The sequence below is a fragment of the Melanotaenia boesemani genome, chromosome 5, assembly GCF_017639745.1.
Source record: "Melanotaenia boesemani isolate fMelBoe1 chromosome 5, fMelBoe1.pri, whole genome shotgun sequence".
NCBI lineage: Eukaryota > Metazoa > Chordata > Actinopteri > Atheriniformes > Melanotaeniidae > Melanotaenia > Melanotaenia boesemani.
Genome location: NC_055686.1, coordinates 28,339,169 through 28,362,182, shown reverse-complemented (window position 1 = coordinate 28,362,182; position 23,014 = coordinate 28,339,169). Strand labels below are relative to the sequence as shown.

General features: G+C 37.1%; 1 long non-coding RNA gene across 1 annotated transcript; it reads right to left on the bottom strand.

Moving 5' to 3' along the window:
* Positions 1-16,822: 16,822 nt before the first annotated feature.
* On the bottom strand, positions 16,823-19,045 carry LOC121640094. Its single transcript, XR_006010348.1, has 3 exons — positions 18,991-19,045; positions 17,713-17,902; positions 16,823-17,601 (listed from the first exon to the last, which is right to left on the bottom strand). It is a non-coding gene; the product is annotated as an uncharacterized LOC121640094 (long non-coding RNA).
* Positions 19,046-23,014: the final 3,969 nt, after the last annotated feature.

The following is a 23,014-nucleotide window of genomic DNA, read 5'->3' as shown; positions in this document are numbered from 1 at the left end:
GTCTGTATAATACCTTAAAAAGAAAAGTAAATGGTCTTCAGTGGTAATGGACTGTTTTCCTGTGCATCAACGACTGCGCATACATAAGTTTGACAGTGTAATGAGAAGGGAAACACAGCTCTGCCACAACATTTACCTTCTATTCTTTTTTTTCTTTTTTTTTCAAAGTAATATCTAAATAAGTGTGGAAATATTTGGATACAGTCATATGGATGAAGTAAAATTTTTTGGCCACAAAACCAAAGCAATTTTCGGATGAAGAATTTTACAGAACAAACAAAACAACAACAACAACAAAACTTCTTTGCCATCATAAGTTTGGTGTTTTACTAATAAATAGACAAATCCATTCAATTGAAAGCCAGGAAGTTATGCGAAAAAAAAATCAAGAAAAGATTTTGAAGAAAAAGCACGGTAAGTTAAATTTATTTGTGTAACACTGCAATAACGGGATGATTCAAGCTGCTTTACAGAACACTGAAACATCTTAAATAAGAAGTATAATTTAAAATAAAAAAAGAGAAACAAAAAGAACATTAGATAAAAATAGAATTATAAACATGAACAAGTTTAAAAATACAAGCTTTAAAGAAACCGATTCAGATCTGGACTTCTAAATAAAACCTATTGAAATGCAGCAGTGAACAGGTGGGTCTTCAACCTGGATTTAAATAAACTGAGTGTTTCAGCTGATCTGAGGCTTTCTGGGAGTTTGTTCCAGACATGTGGAGCATAGAAGCTGAATGCAGCTTCTCCATGTCTGGTTCTGACTCTGGGAACTGATAAGAAACTGGAACCAGATGACCTGAGGGGTCTGGCAGGTTCATATTGGGTCAAGAGGTCACTGATGTATTTTGGTCCTAAACCATTCAGAGCTTTATAGACCAGCAGCAGAACTTTAAAGTCTATACTATTTAAGACAAACAGGCAGCCAGTGTAAAGACCTCAGAGTTGAACTGATGTGGTCCACTTTCTTGGTTTGAGTGAGGACACAAGCAGCAGATTCTGAATAAGCTACAGTTGTCTAATTGATATTTTAGGTAGAACCTGTAAAAACACTGTTGGGCAAAGGAAGGCAGTTTATTTGTATAGCACATTTTATGTACAAGGCAATTCAAAGTGCTTTACATTAAACAAATCATTACAGCAAGCTGCAGGAAGCAACAACAAGCGCATTAAAAACAAACTTAAAAAAAACTGAAATAAAAAAGCTAAAATAAATAACATGATAAAATGCAAGATCCATGACTGCGCAGTGTGCGATCCGGTGTGGCAGTTCTGTAATTGGTATCACTCACCTTCCTGTCCACATACATGCCACGATAATGAGCCTGCAGGCTTGGGCCAGGAACTGGCAGAAAAAATAGATTCTCGTCCACCTCAAACATTTGGTTTCCGTTGCCCTAATACCATGCTTTCATCTTCAGCTGTAGCAAGATTCGGTTTGGCCAAATCACACACCCAATGGAGCTTAAATCGGTAAGTATTGAGATAATCAGAGACTGGGAGGCTCATCACACAGCTAGTTCTCCCACAAAAGCTTCAAAGAACCGGGCACATTATGCAAAAACAAGATCAGCTGGACTGAAGCCAAGTGAGTCCTGCACTGCCTCACTTGCAGCAAACAGCAAGAGGTTGACACCCTTATCCCAGTTTTTTATCAAACTCCAGGCAAAATGTCTGGAGCGTACTCTTGAGAGTTTGATTTGGAACTGCATGGCATTTTTATTTTGGTGGGAATCTTTGTTTTTACGTTGAGTTTTATGTAGTAGTTGAGGCCCAAGCAAACCCTCACTCAATTAGCCCAACTAGAAACAGGTGCAGGATTTAAGTGGAGTCAAGGGAGTAGCAGGCAGACTCTACTAGGGCTGGAGTATGAGACATCACTGGCCTTTAAGAGGACGGAGACAGAATCCCAGGGCTGAAGCACAGTAGTCAATCTGAGATCCGTTTGGCTCAATGACTCAGCCCTGGCCTATGTTATCATGGACATGCACCAGGGGGGCATTCCCCCAACGTAGCTAAAGAGAGCCAGGCTGTCTCGGGAAAGCCTTGCTTGAACTAACACCAACTCTGAATTAAGGCTCAAATCGTTCCACCAACACATATTACATACTGTTTATTAGTTGATTTAGGTAAGGAGACTACAGCTTTTTAGTTTATTTGTTTGTTAAGCTATAACAACTCCTGGCCACATGGTGGCAGCAATGGTCAAGCTTAACTGACAGAAGTAACAGGAAGAGGAAGAAGTTGTTAGTTAGCTCTACCAGCAGAGGGAAAAGGGAATGAGACAGCTGAGCAACGTAAAACTGTAATAATGTGCATACGCCTATTTAAACAGTTAAAAAGAAGACTAAGAGTGTTCCATCATTTATCAGCTAGCAACCACAGCCCCCCACAGTCCCCACGGTATCTGGCAGCAGGTGAAAATAAAGTACAAATACATATTTCAGAGTGGTAGGTAGCCTTTGAAGAAATGTATTTGTTCAAAACATGTAGCGCTGTAAATATGTTGCACTGTAGATACCAAGACAACGTCAGAGACCACTGCTACTGGTGGGGTCCTCCTTCTGAAAACCGTGGGTCTGGTGGTCTGAATGAGCTTTGAATGAAGCTTGCGCCCTCTGCAGGGTCATCAATAAAAGGCCAAGCCATGGTAACTAAAAAGGAACTCTGTCTTTAGCTGTATCTTTCTCCATCCATCTCTTTAGATTAGCTTTCTCTCTCTCTCCCTCTCTCTTTAAATACCCTCGGCCTGTATGGACAGGACGCAGCTAATCCCAGTTTTACAGTTAGCCAACCAGAGGCAGTGGAGGTCGGGTGTTCGTGAAATTGGGGAGGGGTTAATAAGGTATTAATTAGTTTTAATGAATACCATGTTCTTTTTCATTAAATTTCATGTTCAGAACGTCTATAGTTGTGTTTCTTTAGTTGCATTGGCGCTACCCGATTTATTGCTTTTTCGAGACAGTCACAGTGGTGATATGATAATACGTGTTTTTTTATGTTTGTTTTTTTTTTAGTATTATTTATTTATTTTTTTTTTTTTTTTAATTTTATACAAGATAAATGGTGGGAGTGCAGAATTCTACCAGGTGGAACTTTCTGTTATGAGTCTGTGTCAGCCCATCAGACCTCTGACACACAGCTAAGTCACTTGAGTCAAATTATTTATGGGTCATTAAGAGGCTTGTGCAGAACTTGACAATAAGCTGTCATGTGGATCAGATGTGTTGCATCAGGGAAACATCTAAAACCTGCAGGACAGTTGATGATCTTGCACTAAAGTGCAGCATATTGGCCCCCTGTATATTCTGGAAAAAAGATGCTATTAACTGCAGTTTAAGTATTTAAAAATTTCCTGTGGGTCCAGATGGATTTTGGTTTACATTAAAAATTCTTGGTTAATTATATTAAGAGCATATATACTAATCTGAATAAATTTCCATGTTTGTGTACAGGTTTTCCCAATTCAGTAAAGCAAGGAAATTGTCCGAAGAAAAGGGACTAAGATTTGTCAGTTTAAGCCAATGACCAGTGCTGTTACTAAATGGTAGATTGGTAGGTAGATAAAGGGTGAGTTTTTAAATGGTAAATAGTCTGTATTTATATAGGGTTTTTCTGTACCTGGAATGATACCCAAAGCACTTTACATTATACATCACATTCACCCATTCACACACATTCACACATGCAAGGCGCTAATCACGACCCATGAGGAGCAGTTTGGGGTTTGGTGTCTTGCTCAGGGACACCTCGACATGAGCCTGACAGGCCGAGGATTGAACTGGCAACCCTCAGGCTGCAAGACAACCACTCTACCAACTGAGCCATGCCACCTCTTGGATGTTATACTGTATATCTTCTAAGCAGACCAGAGAACAGGGGTCACATGGCAGATTGCTCATTACAACTGAAAGTGACCTGTGACTTGCCTTGGGCTTCCAAAAAAATTGTTCTTATTTGTTCCATTGATCCAACTTTTTCGTTGTTTTAATTTTTTATTTATTTTTTATTATTAGTGTACAGCACTTTGAGCAGCCAGTTTTCATAAATATGCTTTATAAATAAGTTTGGACTTGAAATTTCAACTTGAAATCAAACCAGAGTTTATTTATTCAGCACTTTTCATACAAAAAAGCAACACACGTGCTTCACATAATAAACACCCATTTCTACATGTTAAAAATACAAGTCTTCAAAACACAAGTATGCAACATATCAAACACTTATAGAAACACACACAGACACAACATGCAAGTCCACCCCTTTAACTCCATTCTGCACAAACTTTTGTCCCTTTCATGCAAAAAGTAGAAGGGGTTGGAGCTCACTGATAAATTTTCAGGTTTGTTGTGCAAACTTCATGCAGACTAACATTTCAACACCATCAGACTGATGAAGTCTGTAATAGCAAATTCTCTGTAATAGCAATTTCAGAGACCTGGCATTGTGAAGATCAGACTTCTTTGTTCAAAATGGAAGGATATAATGCATCCTTCAAAAGTAGACCTTCTGTTAAAGGTGGTGGAGTAGCGTTATATATTGATCAGAATCTGAGATGTAAACTGGCTGGTAACAAGAGTTTAGCCGTGGACCAAGTTATGGAATGTGTCACTGCTGAGATTGAAATAGAGAAGTCAAGAAATGCTTTGATAAGTTGTGTATATCAAAAACCAGGGTCTTGTATTAATACAGTTCAGAAATTAATGCTTGATCTGTATGAGAATATAAATAACAGGAAAATAATCTTTGTTTGTGGGGATTTTAATATTGACTTGTTGAATCCTCAAAAACAAAATGCAGTCACAGAGTTTATCCATACCATATATAGTTTATGTTTGTATCCATCAATAACTAGACCATCTCGCATTACACAAAATAGCGCAAATTTGATTGATAATATATTTACCAACATTATTGAAAGTGAAATATCTAGTGGACTTTTGATTACTTACATATCTGACCATCTAGCAGTTTTTACAGTAATAAAGAGGCTGATTCAATCAGCAAAAGAAAACAAAACCAGTGTAGTGACGAGGTGTGTGACTCAAGAGGCTATTCATACATTTAAAAGAGAATTAATGGAACAAAATTGGGACGATGTTTATGTGGATAGCATAAATATGGCTTATGAAACATTCCTGAACATTTTTACCACTCTTTATGAAAAACATTGTCCTCTTGTTTTTAAAGAATGTGTGTGCATATAAAACATATAAGAATAGACTAACAGGTATCATCAAATCAAATCAAATGAATTATTTTAGTACTGCTTTTGAAAAAAATACAAGTAATATTAAAAACACCTGGAATGTAATAAATAAATGAATCAAAAAGGTAAACCAAACTGCTGACATTCCAACTCAACTTTTAACAAAAAATCAAATGATTAATCAACCTAAGGAAATAGCAAACCAATTTAATGATTATTTTACTAATATAGGGCCAAAATTGGCCAAAGAAATGATGCTTTAAGTAAAATACAGAAAAATGAAAAAAACATATACTTATATAGAATCACATAACGTACTATGTGAACAACAATATGGCTTCTGACCCAACAGGACCACGACCTTAGCGTTAGTGGATCTTGTAGAAAATATTTCAAAAGCAATAGAAAACAAACAATATGCTATTGGGGTATTTCTAGATTTAACCAAAGCTTTTGATACCGTTAATCATGAATTATTATTAAAAAAAACTGTACAGAACAGATCCCAGTATATCCACATTAATGGTATTGATTCCCAGCTGCTGGCAGTGACCCGCGGTCTCCCACAGGGGTCAGTGTTGGGTCTTTTGCTGTTTATTCTGTATAAAAAATGACATATGTTTAATTTAAAAAAAGTTACAGTTTGTCTTATTTGCTGATGATACCAATATATTTTGCTGTGGTCAGAACTAAAAACATTGATAGATAAAGTCGGAAAAGAATTAACAGATTTAAATAAATTAACTTTAAATTTAAACAAAACTAAATTTCAAATTTCTGGAAATCGTGCTGTCAACAGGGACAGAAAATTAATAATAAACAACACAAATGTAGAACAAGTGACTGAAGTCAAATTTCTTGGAATAATTATACAAAATAAACTTAGCTGGAAACCTCATATAAACCATATTAAAGCAAAGATCTGTAAATCACTAGCAATTATTTCTAAAGTCAAAGTGTTTTTAAATTAAAAGAATTTATATCTTTTGTATTGTTCTCTGGTTCTCCCCTACATGACCTATGGCTTAGAGGTGTGGGGGAACACATATAAAACTAATAAATCGATCTGTATGATTTAAAAATGAGCGATCAGAATAGTTCATAAAGCGGCCCACAGAGCACACCAAACCAGCTTTTTATTAACCTGAACGCTTTAAAAGTGAAGGACATGATCAACTTTAAAATGTCACAATTTATGTATAACATTAAGAATAATAAATTACCAGCTCAAATTCAGGGATTGTTTAAAAAAAGAGACTCTGTTTATAATTTTAGAGGGGGTGAAATGTTCATAAATCCTCATGTGAGAACAAATGTAAAGCAGCTTGTTTTTCTGTTGTTGGGGTTAATGTTGGAGTAAGTTGGACCCAGAACTAAAAGACTGTCCGACATTAATTCAGTTTAAAAAAATGTTTAAGAAAAAATGATGAAATCCTATGTTGAAATGGAAGACTGACTAGTTAAAAATGAAATGATAATGTATATTGTTTGCGTCCTGTGAAATGTGATTTTGAGTTAGTATTGTGATATATATTGCACAAGTAGTAAAAGTATTATATGAGATGTGATCTATAGCATTGGCAACTATACTTCTGTTAAGTTAATGTAGTGGGGGTGGTTAAATAAGCTTAAGCTTCTCCCCACTCCTTTTCAGACATTTATGTGGTGTTTTTTTTTTTTGTTTATGTATGTTTTTGTTTACCTGTTTTTTGTTTACTTATTTTTTTGTTTACTCATTTTTTGCTTATTCATTATTACAACCGGTTATAAATATGCGAACATCCACAAACATAACCAGTGATACATGTAGTATCTGTTAGTTTGATTTGACAGTCATTTTGAGTTACTTAACCAATTTTAATGAACAGTTTCACTTGATTTCCTTTACACCATCACAAATACAAATATCAGTTTCTTGTCACACATCTTCTAAAAAACACCAGTTGTCTCATGATTGTATGTCTGTAAAAATCAACATTACTTCATCATGTTGAATGTTAAAATGCACTCAGAAAGCAGAACTAAAAAGAATGCAGAAGTTCAGACCAAAAAAAAAAAAAAAATGTTAGTTATTGGATAACTTTAAACAAGTCTGAAAAAAGCTGGGAACCTCTATGGCAGGACTGCTCAGGTGGGCCAGATTTCTGGAAAAAAATATTTAACAAGGCCAAAAATTGTTTTTAACCAATAAGTAGAAGGTAAAAGCTAAACAAATCAATAGATGAAACAGAAAACAAACGAATGCTTTGAAAAATGAGTCATGTTTATTATCTCTTTTAAAATTAAGTCAGATCTGACCAAGCAAATTAAAAATGCTCATAAAAAAATAACGAAAATGCTGGAAAGAAGCAGTGTACTCTATGTCTGTCCTAACTTTTGACATAAAAACGGTAATATCAAACTAAACACATGTGAAAGTGCATGAAAATAAAATAAGTATTTTGGTCATATCTGAACTAGGTACATCTCAAAGTACAGAATACAAAAGTGACTATTTTCTATCAAACTATCAGTGAATTAACTCATAACAAGTTATAACACACACAAATATCTTATGCACACAGACGGAAAGTAACATTATTTTTAAATCAGTGTGTTAAATGACATTGTTAAACATGCCTAATTAACTAGAAATGTAAGCTACAGTAACCTGCTTGGTCTCTTAGTGGGAAAAGTGACATTTTTCAGAAGAGAAGTGACTTTAGGTTTGTATGATTTCAATGCAATCTGCAGACTGTGGTGAAGAGTGCTGTAAGTCATTGAGCAGCAAGAGCTGCTTCTTATTAAATTCATGTGTGAAAAGCATGATTCACATGTGTATGTTGAGGATGATAATAGCTAATTTTTTAACATTAGGGAGCTGATGAACACTGACATTAAACTAAAACGTTGCAAGCCCATTGATGCAAAGTTCCTGTGCCATAGCTATCGATGACTGCATATTAACCACTTCCAGTATGAATTTGTCCTCATCAGTGGAAGGGACCACGTCCTGAGCTTATCAAGACAAGTCCCGTCTATTGCAACAGTAAACGGGTTTCTAATAAAACCCATCACCTGTGTGGGCAGCGAGAATCCATCCAATCTACTAGCAAAGTTTTATTTCAGCCTTGCAGTAAAATCTGTCATCAGACCTGTGACCTGTGCTGTGGATGGGATGCAGTGGCAGAGCTTTGGAAAATGAAGCATACGGCCTCTGCTCAAGTCAGTCGCAAAAATGTCCAGTTTGACTTGGAATGCCCACATCTGTTCCACAATTTCCATGACAGTTTTGTGTTTGTCTTGTAATCCCAGATTAAGTTCATTCACATGTTTGAATATGTTGGTTAGAAAGCAGACATGGGTCATAAAGTCTGTCACTAGCATGCACAAATTCTTCATATTTGAAAAAAGCTGATCCACCCCAAAAGATGTTGTCCCTCCAGCATGTCCTGGGTCTTCCCCAGGATCTTATGCCAGTGGGACATTTCTGGAAAACCTCCCCAGGGAGGTGTCCATTAGGCATCCCGACTATTTGCCTGATCTTTGCTGGTTCATCTGGCTTCCCTTGGTGAGGAGGAGCAGCAGCTCTACTCTAAGCCCCTCTCTGATGACTGAGCTTCGTACCCTATCTCTAAGGGAAAGACCGGCCACCCGACAATGAAACTTTTTTGCACACTTGTACTTGCAATCTTATTCCTTTGGTCATTACCCACAGCTAGGAACTTAAGTGAAGGTAGAAACGTAGATTGACAGGTAAATTCTTCCCCACAGTAAACCGATTCAGAGTCTGTGTCACTGCAGACGCTGCATCAATCCATCTGTCGTTCGGCTGCTCCATTCTTCTCTCACTCAAGATCCCGAGATACTGGCACTCCTCCACTTGGGGCAGGACCTTTATCAGCATATGTTACAACCCGACTCAGGGGCATGATTGGGCGCAACAAAAAATAACGTTGAGGACAGATGGTGAATTAAAATAAGCACATTTTATTAGAATCCCGTGAAACAACGTGTGAAAACCTGTAACGAAAAATACACAGATTAAGCAAGTGCTGGGGTTAGTGGGCCTGCTGAAATAAATATAAAAAAACATATACCAAAACCCTATACAAAACCCACCGAGTGCAAATAAAGAAATGCCTAAACTCGGTGAGGAAACTAAAACCAAACAAAAGAGCAGCAGATCCATAACTAATGTGACTGTAGTCACAACAAAAAGACACTAACCTAGCCCAACACTAAAACTAAACACAAACACCCACTATGACAGAACTAAAAGTGTAGCACAGCTTGAACTAAACTGAGTGCAGACCGGTTAATCCAACTAAAACAGAACCATTACGAAGTCCCAACATGGGACGCATCACAGCCAGGAATCATCCTGCTCTGCACTAACAATGGTCCGCCACCAAATGATTCACCACCACGAAGCACAGCGAACACTCAATAAGCCATACTACCCCAAATCTGCCATAATCCGGACAAGACCACCTGCACTAACCAGTCTCGCCCTGATACCACAAACACACACGCACGCACACACCCAGTGCACGAAGTGAGGGGAAAGCGGCCTGAGCCATTACGCCTTCCCCCTCCTGACTGGCTTCTGCTGCAGCCTTTTCACCAGTGGCTTCTCCTAAGATGCAGCCTGATTGGTCCACCAAGTAGCCAATCAGAGGGGAGGAGACTGAGGTGTGTTAAATCCAGCCACTCCAGACAGAGAGCCTCCAAACCAGGCAATCAACGGCAGAATGAGCCCCTAGGCCAGAACGCCCGCACCAAAGCCGCACAACAGAAAGTCCAGTTGACACCTCAACCTTCCCACACACACACTTCCAACTGAGCCATATCGGCTGCCGGGTGCCAACCTCCAAAACGGAGTGAACTCACCACTCGGCATGAGACCTGCCTGACGGTCTCCACCGGAAGTAGCCGGATGGAAGCCCTTCACAACAATAGACTTCACACGTGTCCACAAGACAAAAATGGCTGAGTCATCCACAACGTAATGTTCCAGGGAACCTTCCAGGTGGTAGAACGAAAGGCCTCCAAACCAGGCAATCAATGGCAGAATGAGCCGCAGCTGCCAGCAATAGGCAGTGGCTGTAACAGCGTATTTGTTATTTATTGTGAGCTAATAGTCAGATACTTTCGGGTCTAAATGTGTTAGAGGCAGGTTGTGTGTAGGTCAGATATTGGGATTTGAGGCTGAGGTCTGGACTTAAATTGCACTTATTTAGCATTTTTAGTGATTTGAGACTCGATTTGGACTTGCGATTTGAGACTCGGGAAAAATCTTTTTTTCTTTTCTTTTAAAATGATTTTCTCTCTCTCTGATCACCTGTCTGCTGTCTCCATTGTGTGCTGTCATTTCTCCAGACGTAACACTGACGTAACATGACACAAACACAGACCTGTCTGCACATGCAGTCAATAAAAACAATAGCAGTACCAACATATCTGTTGCAACAGCGCCACTGGAACATTTAGGTTTTAAAAACTTAAAAAATATAAAATAGATAAGCAGCAAACTTAAATATCTGTGGTATAAAAGTCCAGGACAGTGGATCCACCGCATCCACCTTAAAACACACCTGGAGTGGTTAGCCACTGTGATATGAAATCTAATGTTAGTAAGCTTGACTTTGCTTGTTAGTAAGTAATCTTTGTTGTGTAAGAATAAATAAATAAAAGGGAATCCACCTCTTGTGTGTTTTATAAGCGTTGCATCACTTCTAGACGTTCCAGCTGTCTGCATTCCACTAAGCTGGGTCCTAGAATGAATGACCAAAGCTTCTCACATTTTCTTTTACTGTCTGGTACATGACAGAATGAATATTGACAGAACATATTTTAGTGGTTGAGGTCCATAATATCATCTCGCTTTTTCTTGAAAATCCTGTTTTTTTTTTTGTTGTTTGTTTTTTTCCCCCGAGCATGCACTCTTAAGAGAATTAATATCAAATTTGTCTCTTTATTAATTTATGCAAACAGCTTTAATATCTAACATGTGGTGTGAAAGGTAATAGTGGATTGTGCACAAATGTCTTACATTTCACATAATTTCCTTGATTTTATTCTGTTCCATCTGTGTCGCCGTTTCCCGTTTTTTTAGATTATGTGCCAGGGTCCAAGGTAGGAACATTTTCCTGTCAAGTTTGGTTTTCATAAATCCCAAAATTTGACTATGATTGGCGTTCCTACGCCAGCTTGAAAGACAAGGCCCTAGGACACTGGATCCACCACACTCACCTTAAAACACACCTGGAGAGGTTAGTCACTATAATATGAAAGCTAATGTTAGCATCTTATGTTAGCAACAAGCTCAGTACCACTGAAACTAACTTTGTACTGTAATAATGTCAACTCCATCAGATTGGCTGCACTAAATGTGTTTAGAAGAAAAATGAGACATTTACTCAACACAGTTTCCATAAACTTTTACTTTGCCGTGACGACGTAAAACTGGGACCAAACTGGGACAGTGTAGACAATGCAGTTTTACTGGATCAGCTGCTCCTGGAGGAAGCTCAGAGGGGGCAGGGCCTTTTCTGTGGCAGAATCAGACCTGTGGAACTCTCTGCCACTGCAGGTCCGACCGGCTTCATCCCTGTTCAGTTTTAAATCCCTTCAAAGACCCACCTCGTTTTGTTGGTGTTTCACCCAGTATGAGTTTGCGTTTTATTGCTTGTATTGTTTATTTTGTATTAATTTAAATGTTTTATTGGTTTCATTGTCTTGTCTTTTATTATTTGATGTTTTATTGTTTTTAGTTATTTTGTGTTCAACACTTTGTTCAGGGGCTGCTGTCATAAAGCGCTTTATAAATAAAGTTGGCTTGGCTTGAGCCAATTAGCAAAGTTTAGCTGATGCTGATTAAGGAATGTAAAGAGTATTTATTGGGCCTGTTAGTATTGGATCTAAATTAATTAAAATATTGAGTTTGTTTTAATTTAATATAAATAAATACATAAATAAAGTCTGTGCTCATCTCACAGTTTTTTCAAGCTTTTTTATTTTTATTTTTTATTATTGCTTTTTTTACAATTAAGATTTTTCTCATGCAGTTGTGCCAGGATCAGCACTTGGATCTGTTGAGCCATTGTCCTGCAAATGTTTAGCTGCAATACACCTGAGTCAAATTATAGTTGGTCATTAAGAGGCTTGTGTCGAACATAACAAAAAGCTGTCATTTGAATCAGGTGCAATTTGAATCAGGCGTGTTGCTGCAGGGAAATGTCTAAAACCTGCAGGACAGTTGGTTATCCTGCACTAAAGTGTAGCATACTGGCACGCCTCTCTACATTCAGTAAAAAATGTTATGAACTTTAGTTTTACTATTTTAAATTCCCCTGTGGGTCCAGATGGATTTTGTACACATTAAAAAACTCTTGGTTAAGTTATATTAAGAGCATTTTTACTAATCTGAATAAATTTCCATGTTCATCTACAAGTTTTTTGAATTCAGTAAAGCAAAGAAACAAGGGGCAGAGCACTAGCCAGTTTAAGCTAACGATAAGGGTGAGCATGGATTTAAATTTCTTGGATGTTATAATGTAGTTTTCTAAGCAGACCAGATGGCAGGTGTCACATAGCAGGTTACAACTAAAAGTGACTTGCAGCTTGACTTGGACTTGAGCCATAAGACTTAAGACTTGACTTGAACTTGCAAAAAGGCTTGTGAACATCTCTGGTGTTGGTGTTGGTAGAAAATATACAGAATGATATATATATATATTTTTTTTTTTTTCTAGGCTACACACTGGTCTAAAGGTTAATACTGATTTGGCTGTTTGCCTCTTTACCAAGTAATCCAATAATTCTGGATATGATTGAATGAAGAAAATACATTCAGTCTTTAGTTAAACCGGGTTAAGTTAACTTCCACACAAGAGAAGAGCAGGCAGGAGACACAGAGACACTGTTTCCACACTTTGTCCAGAAACAGTTTTCATCTTATTCATCATTTCTCATGTCTGCTCTGTTTTTTTTCTCTATCAAACAGAATGTAGAAGACGCTGCTCTATAATTCATCACTGAGATGGAGAATAGATTTATATTTTATTAATAATTTACAATATTGGAAGTATTTAACGCTTCTACACTTTGATTCCTGCTGATTTTAGAGAGTTTTGATATTTACATTTAAAGGCAAAATAAGTAACAATGACACCTATTGTTTCAAATCAGAACTGCAGTCGAAAGAGAAAAACAGAGTTGGTGCTTTTATGTTAGCATGAAATAGCGTGTAAACAAAAGCTACATTAATCAATAAATTCCAGGCAGCAGCTGTTTTCCCTTAGTCTCACTTAATAAATTAATTTGATAGTAATTTCATAAGTTTACAAGGCCAAACACACCATTCACTTGGCCTAAACATCATTACATTTGTTGTTGTAAACTAATAGGCCACCAGTTTACTCAACCAATATATCTATACACTCACACAAATTAATTTAATGAGTGCAGACAAATAAATATAAAATCTTTGTAAATCAAGATAAATTTTATGGTTAATTTAAGCAAAATTTAGGTGTTTACCTGTCGAGGAGAAAGTTTTTTTATTCCATTTTTGGTCGTTTGCTTTTTTAGCAGGATGCCGAGGCTTGTTAGGTTTTCAAACACATATTTGAAGCACTTAATATAGCTTCTTCAGACAAAGACATTCCTCTAATTCCCTGAGTTGATCAATCATCTGGAGACACATATGTTTGTGTGTCCAGTTTCTAAGTCACCTGAGACACTAACAACCTTAAATGGTAAAAACCTCAGTGTGCCTTCAATCAGCCTGTCTATACATGGAGTCTAAATTTCGCTACTCTTAGCGAATTGCAGTCTGCTTAAGCTGCAACCCAGTATAATCCTAATCTATGTCATTTTAATTCATTCTAGTTATGAAATATTGAGAATAAGACACTTCAATACCAAATGCTGTGCTGTTGTTTGGCGACCTTGGGGAGTCGCATATGATTGGTTAAGGAACCAGGAAGTAGTAAAGATCTACACAGTGCACCAAAGTTAGTCCATCACGTAACTCTTATTTTGAAAGGAGAAAAGCTTGACAAAGACATTGTTGATGTAGAGAGACAGATTGTTTATAGGAAAGCTTCCTTTGGTCCCTCATAACAAATGAGAACATTTAAAATTATTTTTACAGGAAAAGAAGTTACTTATATAACCTTTAAGGGGGTACAAAGATGCTATGGCCGGGTTTTCTTTCTTTCTATCTATCTATCTATCTATCTATCTATCTATCTATCTATCTATCTATCTATCTGTCTGTCTGTCTGTCTGTCTGTCTGTCTGTCTGTCTGTCTATCTATCTATCTATCTATCTATCTATCTATCTATCTATCTATCATGGAATAGGCTTTATCAGCCCATTTTTGGGGGTACTGAAACACCCCTAAATTGAATCCCAGCACCCCTAAAGTTTGAGAGATTTTTTTAACTGTATGTGCATTGTTTTCTTTGTTTATATATATACACACACACACATATATATATATATATATGTGTGTGGGTGAGTGTGTGCATGCGTGTGTATTAAAATATCTTATTCCCAAAATGAACAGACCAGAATGTAAAGTAACAGTGGTAAAATTAGCTATTAGAAAAATAAATAAATAAAACAAATAAACAGGGAATCAGTGGGTTTATTATTTATCAAATGTTAGTTTCCAAAGTACCCAGTCATCAAAATATCTGATCCACCTGTGATGCACTTTCTCATTTTTTCTAATACACCCATCCGATTTTAAAGCTCTATTTGGACCTATGCTGCTCCAACAGATCTTTAAGTGATACGTTTTGCACCCCTACTGCATCAACCATGTCCAGAAACTCTCCTAAATGTTCCACTTCTGCCTCCCAGACCTCGGTTAGGAAAAGGCTCAGAGTTGTCATCTCCCACATGTGTTGCTTCAGGTTATTATTATGGATGGATGTGCTGTGATTTCTAACAGAAGCATCACTTTTACTGGTGCTAGATGACCAACCGTCATCCTCTGGAGGAAAATATAATCCTCCAGAATCAGAGATGGCTAATAGCTGAGAAAGTACTTTGTCAACAGCGAAAAAATGTTGTGTTTTCTCTGTAATCCACTCTGCATCACCGACTACGAACTCTTCCTTATCAGCTCCGTATATTCAAACTCTAATTCCTCATTAACTTTGATTTGATTCCCTCCCAGTTATGTTACATTAAAGATTCATCTGTCTTAAGATGTTTACTGTTTCTTTACAGGCGTAGCTGCTGGTTGTCTGGTTTTTGTGTTTGGGTTTGATTCCTCCTTTTTTTTCTCTTTCCTTGTTTCTTTCTTTCTCTTTCCTTCTCTCCTCTGTTGTTTCTCCAGTCTGTTCCAGTGAGTTATGTGTAAATTTGGCAATAAACAAATTACATAAATGATAAAATAATAATAAAGAATAACATTTAAGATTGAAGGGGTCCCTCATATCCTAAAAGCTCCTCATGGAAAAGCAAATGTGTTTGATACAACACGGTAGCCAGACCATCATTCTGGTGTCATGTTGCAGGACAAGACAGGTTAAAAAAAAAAAAAAAAAAAAAAAAGATGTGTGTGTTATGTCCAGAAAACACGGACTACAGCGTTGTAGTCAACTAACTTTATTTAGCCTCGTGGCCACACACCACAACAACAACTTCCCACCGGAAGTCCCCTCACACACGTGTCACACCATTCCGGTGCCGTGCAGAACCGTACACCACAGTGTGTTTGTCGTCGTGGAAAGGGGTAACAGGTTTAAGCTCTCATACGGTCCGATGCTTTTCTCAGTTTTGAAAACTTGGTGATTAGAGGGATAATATCCAGTTGCTGATGTGTGACGTTGTGTGTAAAACAATAATGGTTTTTCCATTAATGAGATAATGAAAAAGAGAAAAAAATAATAATCTGTCCAATATTTCTGACTTAATGAAACTTTCTGGATAGAAAAGCCTCTCTCCCTGGAAAATCAAACAAAATATTAAACACAAATTAAGCACATGGTATTTTTTATAATACTGCAAAATGGTGTTTTAACTCTTTTTTTTCTTTTCTTTTTTTTAACGTCCTGAAACAAAGCTGTTAAATAACAAATAACTGCTAGGTACATTGTGGAGCTACTGTCTGTTTTCCAACATCGTGGGGGTCAGGGCTTTTCTTTGAACACTGGAGGCTGAAGAATGTAGAGATAAGAGTATCAAAATGTCTCTGAATGTCTCAAACCCAAAACAAAATAAAACTGAATTAAACTGAACAAGTTGGACATGTTGGAATATCTCGTTTAGTAGCCCGTCGTGTTAATGTTGTACATTAACAGAGCACATTAGCTATTAAAAACACAGCAGTGTTTTTGTTTTTTTATTACAGCTGAAACATTTTTTTTTTTTTTTTGTTTTCTTTTTTTTCAGAGAAACCTGATCATGTTTTGTTGTTGAATTATCACTGATAATGGTGATAAATTCTATTTAATTTAATGTGAAGTCTTTATTTGGCCCTTTAATGAAATGTAAAAAAAAAATAAAATTATATCTATCTATATATATATATATATATATATATATAGATAGATAGATAAATATTTTTCAGCAAGTGATCAATGTGGGTTTATTCCTTTTATTGAGCAATGAATTATTGGGATGCAATGCAAAATTAAGAAGAATAGTTTCCAAATACAAGAATTACAGCTTTTGTTCTTTTTTTTTTAATACATGGTTGCAAAGAAGCTTTACCTGTAAAACAAAACCACACTCAGTGAATAATCCCTTCACATTTATCCATTCTTAACATGATTAGAAGCATTTTATCAGTCATGAATGGTTTCATGTTACCAAACTACAAAACAGCATTTCATTATATATGTTTTACTGGGTTTTCTTTTGTAAGCAGGAGGTAATGACTTAGCTAAGCTTTACAGAGCTAAGGTTGACACACAAGGTTGATTCGTTATGGTCCCTTGGCTGAATGTTACTGGACCAGTTTGAAAGATGTGAAACAAAAAAATTTCTTGTGGCAAAACTTCAAAACGGCATTTTATATGTTTTATAGGATTTTATTTTGAAAGCACAAAGTAATGACTTAGCTTTACAGAGCTAAGGGTGACATATAGCACCGCCGCTTGGTGGTCGATTGACACTTGTTTGAAAATGAACAGGAAGGCAGCGGTTGGCAACTTTGTCACAGGCCAAAACCACATATCTGCTTACTCGCTGTAGAATTCTAACTTTGCAAGTGGCGGTGTTAACTCTGAGATCATACACCAACATGTTTGAGGTACTGGTGCATAAGTTATCATACAAACGCTTGCCATAACCGTTACAGGTCTGTTGCACAAGCCTCTGATCCGCTTTCCTCATGATGGACTGATGTGGTCTGTTGCAGAGTCGATACTTTCTCAAGTACCTGAAGAATGAGTTCAGAATTGTTAGATAAAAACATTATGTGACTTGAAGAAAATAAAACAAAAATTGAAGAGGAAAACTTATTCCTCATTGACAGAAGTCTGTAACTTACCTTTCCCATGCCCTCTTTGATCCAGTGTTAAATGACTCCTGAAGAATGTGTTTGCGAACAAATTTTTTGTATGCTTTGTTGTCAGGGTTTCTCTGACATGGTTGAGGATTTTTAGCTTCTACTCTACCCAGGATCAGAACCAGGGCGAGAGTGAACATGACAGCGACTGGGAGGACGATCTTCATCTTGTCTAGAGAGAGAAAAGATGAAATATTAAACATGTTATCTATACTTCATAAAGTAACAAACAATATAAGCAATATTTAAAAACAATAGTAAATTAGCAAGTAAAACTGGTGACGGGGGGGGGTCTGGGGCACCTTGGACAGGTTGCAAACCAAAACTCTCATGCATACATGCAAGGAGAATTTAAAGTCACCAATAAACCTAACATGCATGTCTTGGGACTTTGGAAGGAAGCTGGAATACCCAGAGAGAACCTCTCCCCAGCTCAGGTTGGAACCAGAGACCTTCTTGCTGGGAGGCATGCTAACCACCACACCCCCCTGCAGTCAAGTTGTTGAAGTAAATTAAACTAAATGAAAAAAAAGGGAATACTGTGCTGAGAAGTGCAAATAACCTACTGCTGTTGGATCAATAAATCAAAAATGGGTCGTTAAGAGGCTGGTGCAGACCTGGTTTATTATTGTACACAAGACAGTTATGAGCAACACGGTGCGTCACCTGCCTGCACGCAGTGAGACGGTGCGTGCATGTGTCTGAGGTGCAATAGAGAGTGTGTGCTGCTTTTAGTTAATAACATGTTGTCTCCTGAAAATAAAAATGAAAATTATAAAGGCTATATGCACCGCTGAGGAGGAATAAGTTGCTGACACAAAACTGTGGTCCTGTCTACTTTAAGGGTGCAACGTCAACAATATCACAGTGTCTTCCAAGTTTCATCAAATCTCTCCAAGTAAAACTTAATCCCATTTGGTCAATTAGGCATTTCTCTGGACGTAGCACACACAGTTTCACCATACAACGACAAATGTGGTTTATAGTCTACGTTTTCACCACAAAACGTATCACTTTATAATGAGATACGTTTCACGTTTTTACAATAAACTTCTCACGTTATAACGTGAGAAGGTCCCAGTTTTTTTTTTTTTTTTTTTTTTTTTTGGGTGACAGCTCCATGCTGTCATAATAAATATCTAGCATTTACTTTATATTTAATATTGACTGGGAGACAGTAAAAGATACAACCTGTTTTGATCAGTAAAATGATAAATTTGTTGAAACAGCTCATTTTTATCTCTAAAGATGTTTTCTCACCTGCTCTGGTCTGTCAACGTGGCTGTTTGTCTGAAGGAGGTCAATATCATCTGGAGGTGAAGTTTGTGACAGAGGCTGTAAATGTCGGTTACTTTTTAACCTGCGCTTATCAATAAAACAACCAATCATGTCAAAACAGAATATTTTAATCCATCTGCTGTATTTCACCATAGATGGAAATGATTATACAGATTACCAATACTGTATGGCATCAGGCAACTTCTTCTAATCGGGTATTTCTCAATCATATTTTCAAAATTTTTGTTAACTGCAATGATAAAGGTCAATTTGGAGTCACAGAATTTACAATAACCATGTGTATAATAGCCTAAAAAGCATTTTAAAATTCAATCACAAACGTTTGGATCTTCAGTGTTAATGGCAATTGTTCCTGTGCATCAACTGCTGCACATACATAAGCTTCATAGAGTGAGAAGGAAACACAACAAATATGTCCATCACAGAATATACCTTACTTTTTTTTTTATTTTATTTTTTTTTTTGCAAATTAAAATCTAAGTCTGAAACTTTTTGCAAACATACATGCGGATGAAGTTTAATTCAAACATTTTGGCCACAAAAAGCAAAGCTACTTGCTTCAGGTGAATCCCAGCAGGATGTGGAAGAAAGCATCAAGAAATGATGAAAAGAAAAATAGTAAGGTAGGTTTTTCTGTATAACACAATTCAACAATGGAAAATTTATACACATACCCTTATATTCTGTAGACTACACTTTGCATTGTTAAAGCTTGGCTTATGTTTTACTTAGGGAGGAGAATGACTGTGTACCCAGATAAGGATTTAGTGAGCTCCCCTTCCCCCTTTTTACTTTTCTTCTTTGTACCAGGCTGTGAGGAATTTACAACAATGACCTGCTGTGATGTTATCAGTTCATGCCTAGTATATTAACCAAGCTAACTTGTATCTCCCCAGACTCACGCAGACAAACTCCTTTGACTGTGGGACTCTCATTGCTGATCAGCTCTTAATAAATAATACTTTGTTCGATTCTCACCTAGTGTGTGATCTTTGATAACTAAAAATTCCACAACAACAACAGGATGATTCAAAGTGCTTCACTGAGACATTGAAACATCAGAACGTAAGAAGCATAATTTAAAATTAAAAGTAAAACGTAAAGGAAAGAAAACTAGATATAAACTAATAAAAACATGATCAAGTTTGAAAATACAAGTTCAGAAAAAACTGTGCAGATTTGGACTTTTAAATAAAAAACTAATAAAATTCAGCAGAGAACAGGTGGGCCCTTAACCTGGATTTAGATAAACAGCGTTTCAGCTGTTCAGAGCCTAAATGCAGCTTCTCCTTGTCTGATTCTGACTCTGAGCAAAGACAGCTAGAGGGGCTTGTGGGTTAGAATTGCCAATAGGCAGGCTAGGTGTGGGTTAGTCTCTAACGTCTATGATAGGCTGGATTTTTCAGGACGTGTTTGTTGCAATACATTACTTTATGATAATTGCTTCAGTAAATGGGTTTATTCTTAAGAGGAGCTGTAACATTGTATAAGGCTGAGGTGGGGTACTGTGTCCCCTGTGAATTGGACAGGTCACATTTTACAATGGGGCGAATATTAACACTTTCCTTTTGGGCAAGACCCTTAACGCTACTGCCTCCGATGTGAGTCGATTTGGAGAATTTTCAGTTTTGTTGTGCAAACTTAATGGAAACTAATGTTTCAACACCATCAGACTCCGATGAAGACACAGATGGTGTTGAAACCTTAGGCTCCATGAAGTTTGCAAAATTTTATCAGTTTCAGCCCCTTCTGCTTTTTGAGGTCTGATGTCGTTTAGTCCCTTGTGTAGAGGTTCCTTTGGCAACAGGAAAAAATCTAATATACTGTTGTGCTCATAAGTTTACATACCCTGGCAAAAATGATGATTTCTTGGCCATTTTTCAGAATATGAATGACAACACAAAATTTTTTCTTTCACTCATGGTTAGTGCTTGAGTGAAGCCATTTATTATCAAACAACTGTGTTGACTCTTTTTCAATCATAATGACAACAGAAACTACACAAATGACCCTTATCAAAAGTTTACATACCCTTGAGATTTTGGCCTGAGTACATGCAAACAAGTTGACACAAATGGGTTTAAATGGCTACTAAAGGTAACCGTCCACACCTGTGATCTGTCTGCTTTCAATCAGTGTGTGTATAAAGCAGGGCTACTCAATTCGGTCCTACGAGGGCCGCAATCCAGCAGGTTTTCCATGTATCCCTGCACCAACACACCTGAGTCAAATTAATGAGTCATTGTGTAGAACCTGAGTGGCTGTTAGAGCTACCTAATTGGACTCAGATGTGTTGGTGCAGGGATACATGGAAAACCTGCTGGATTGCGGCCCTCGTAGGACCGAATTGAGTAGCCCTGGTATAAAGGTTTGGTGAGTTTCTGGGCTTCTGACAGACCCTTGCACTGACATTTCTGGATTCTGATTCATTGGGAAAGCAAAATAATTGTCAAAAGATCTGCTGGAAAAGGTAATTGAACTGTATAAAGCAGGAAAGGGACATAAGAAAATATCCAAGGAACTGAGAATGCCAATCAGCAGTGTTCAAACTCTTAAAAAATGGAAAATGAGAGTTTGTTGAAACCAAATCACGATCAGTTTGACAAACAAAAATGTCTGCCACAATGGCAGGAAAATTGTTCGAGATGCAAAGAAAAACCCACTGATGACTTCAGCTGAAATACAGGAATCTGAAAAAAAGTGATGTGGATGTTTCAAGATGCACAATAAGGAGGCACTTGAAGAAAAATGGGCTGCATGGTCAAGTGGCCAGAAGAAAGCCGTTACTACGCCAATGCTACAAAAAAATCGCTGATGGTTTGGGGATGTGTGAGCTGCAAGGCACAGGAAACTTGGTCAAAATTGATGGCAAGATGAATGCAGCGTGTTATCAAAATATTAGAGGAAAATTTGCACTCATCAGCCCAGAAGCTGCTCATGAGATGTACTTGGATATTCCAACATGATAATGACCCAAAACACAAAGCCAAGTTGCCCTGTTCTTGGCTACAGCAGAATAAAGCGAAGGTTCTGGAGTGGCCATCTCAGTCTCCAGACCTGAATATCATTGAGCTACTCTGGTGAGATCTCAAGTATGCAGTTCAATACAAGACAGCCCAAGAATTTACAGAAACTGGAGGCCTTTTGCCAAAAAGAATGGGCAGCTTTACCATCAGAGAAAATTAAGAGCCTCATCCACAACTACCACAAAAGACCCTGAGCTGTCATTGATGTTAAAGGGGGCAATACACGGTGATAAAAACTGGGGTATGTAAACTTTTGATCAGGGTCATTTGTGTATTTTCTGTTATTATGATTTAATTAGAGTAAACACAGTTGTTTGATAATAAATGGCTTCACCAAAGCACTAACCATGTGTGAAAGAAAAGTTTTTGTGTTGTCATTCATATTCTCTGAAAAATGGCCAAGAAATCATAAATCATAAATCATAAATAAAAGTTTGTGACAGAGGCTCTAAATATCAGTTCCTTTTTAAACCTGCGCTTATAAATAGAACAACTAATCATGTCAAAACAGAATTTTTTAATCAAACTGCTGTATTTCACTATAGATGGAAATGATTATATACAATACATACAATGCAATACAATACTGTATTGCATCAGGCAACTTCTTCTAATCAGGTATTTCTCAATCATATTTTCAAAATTTTTGTTAACTGCAATGATAAAGGTCAATCTGGAGTCACAGCATTTGCAGTAACCGTGTGTATAATAGCCTAAAAAGCATTTTAAAATTCATTCACACACCGATTTAAAGCAGACAGATCACAGGTGTGGATGGTTACCTTTAGTAGCCATTTAAACCCATTTGTGTCAACTTGTTTGCATGTACTCAGGCCAAAATCTCAAGGGTATGTAAACTTTTGATAAGGGTCATTTGTGTAGTTTCTGTTGTCATTATGATTGAAAAAGAGTAAACACATTTGTTAGATAATAAATAGCTTCACTCAAGCACTAACCAT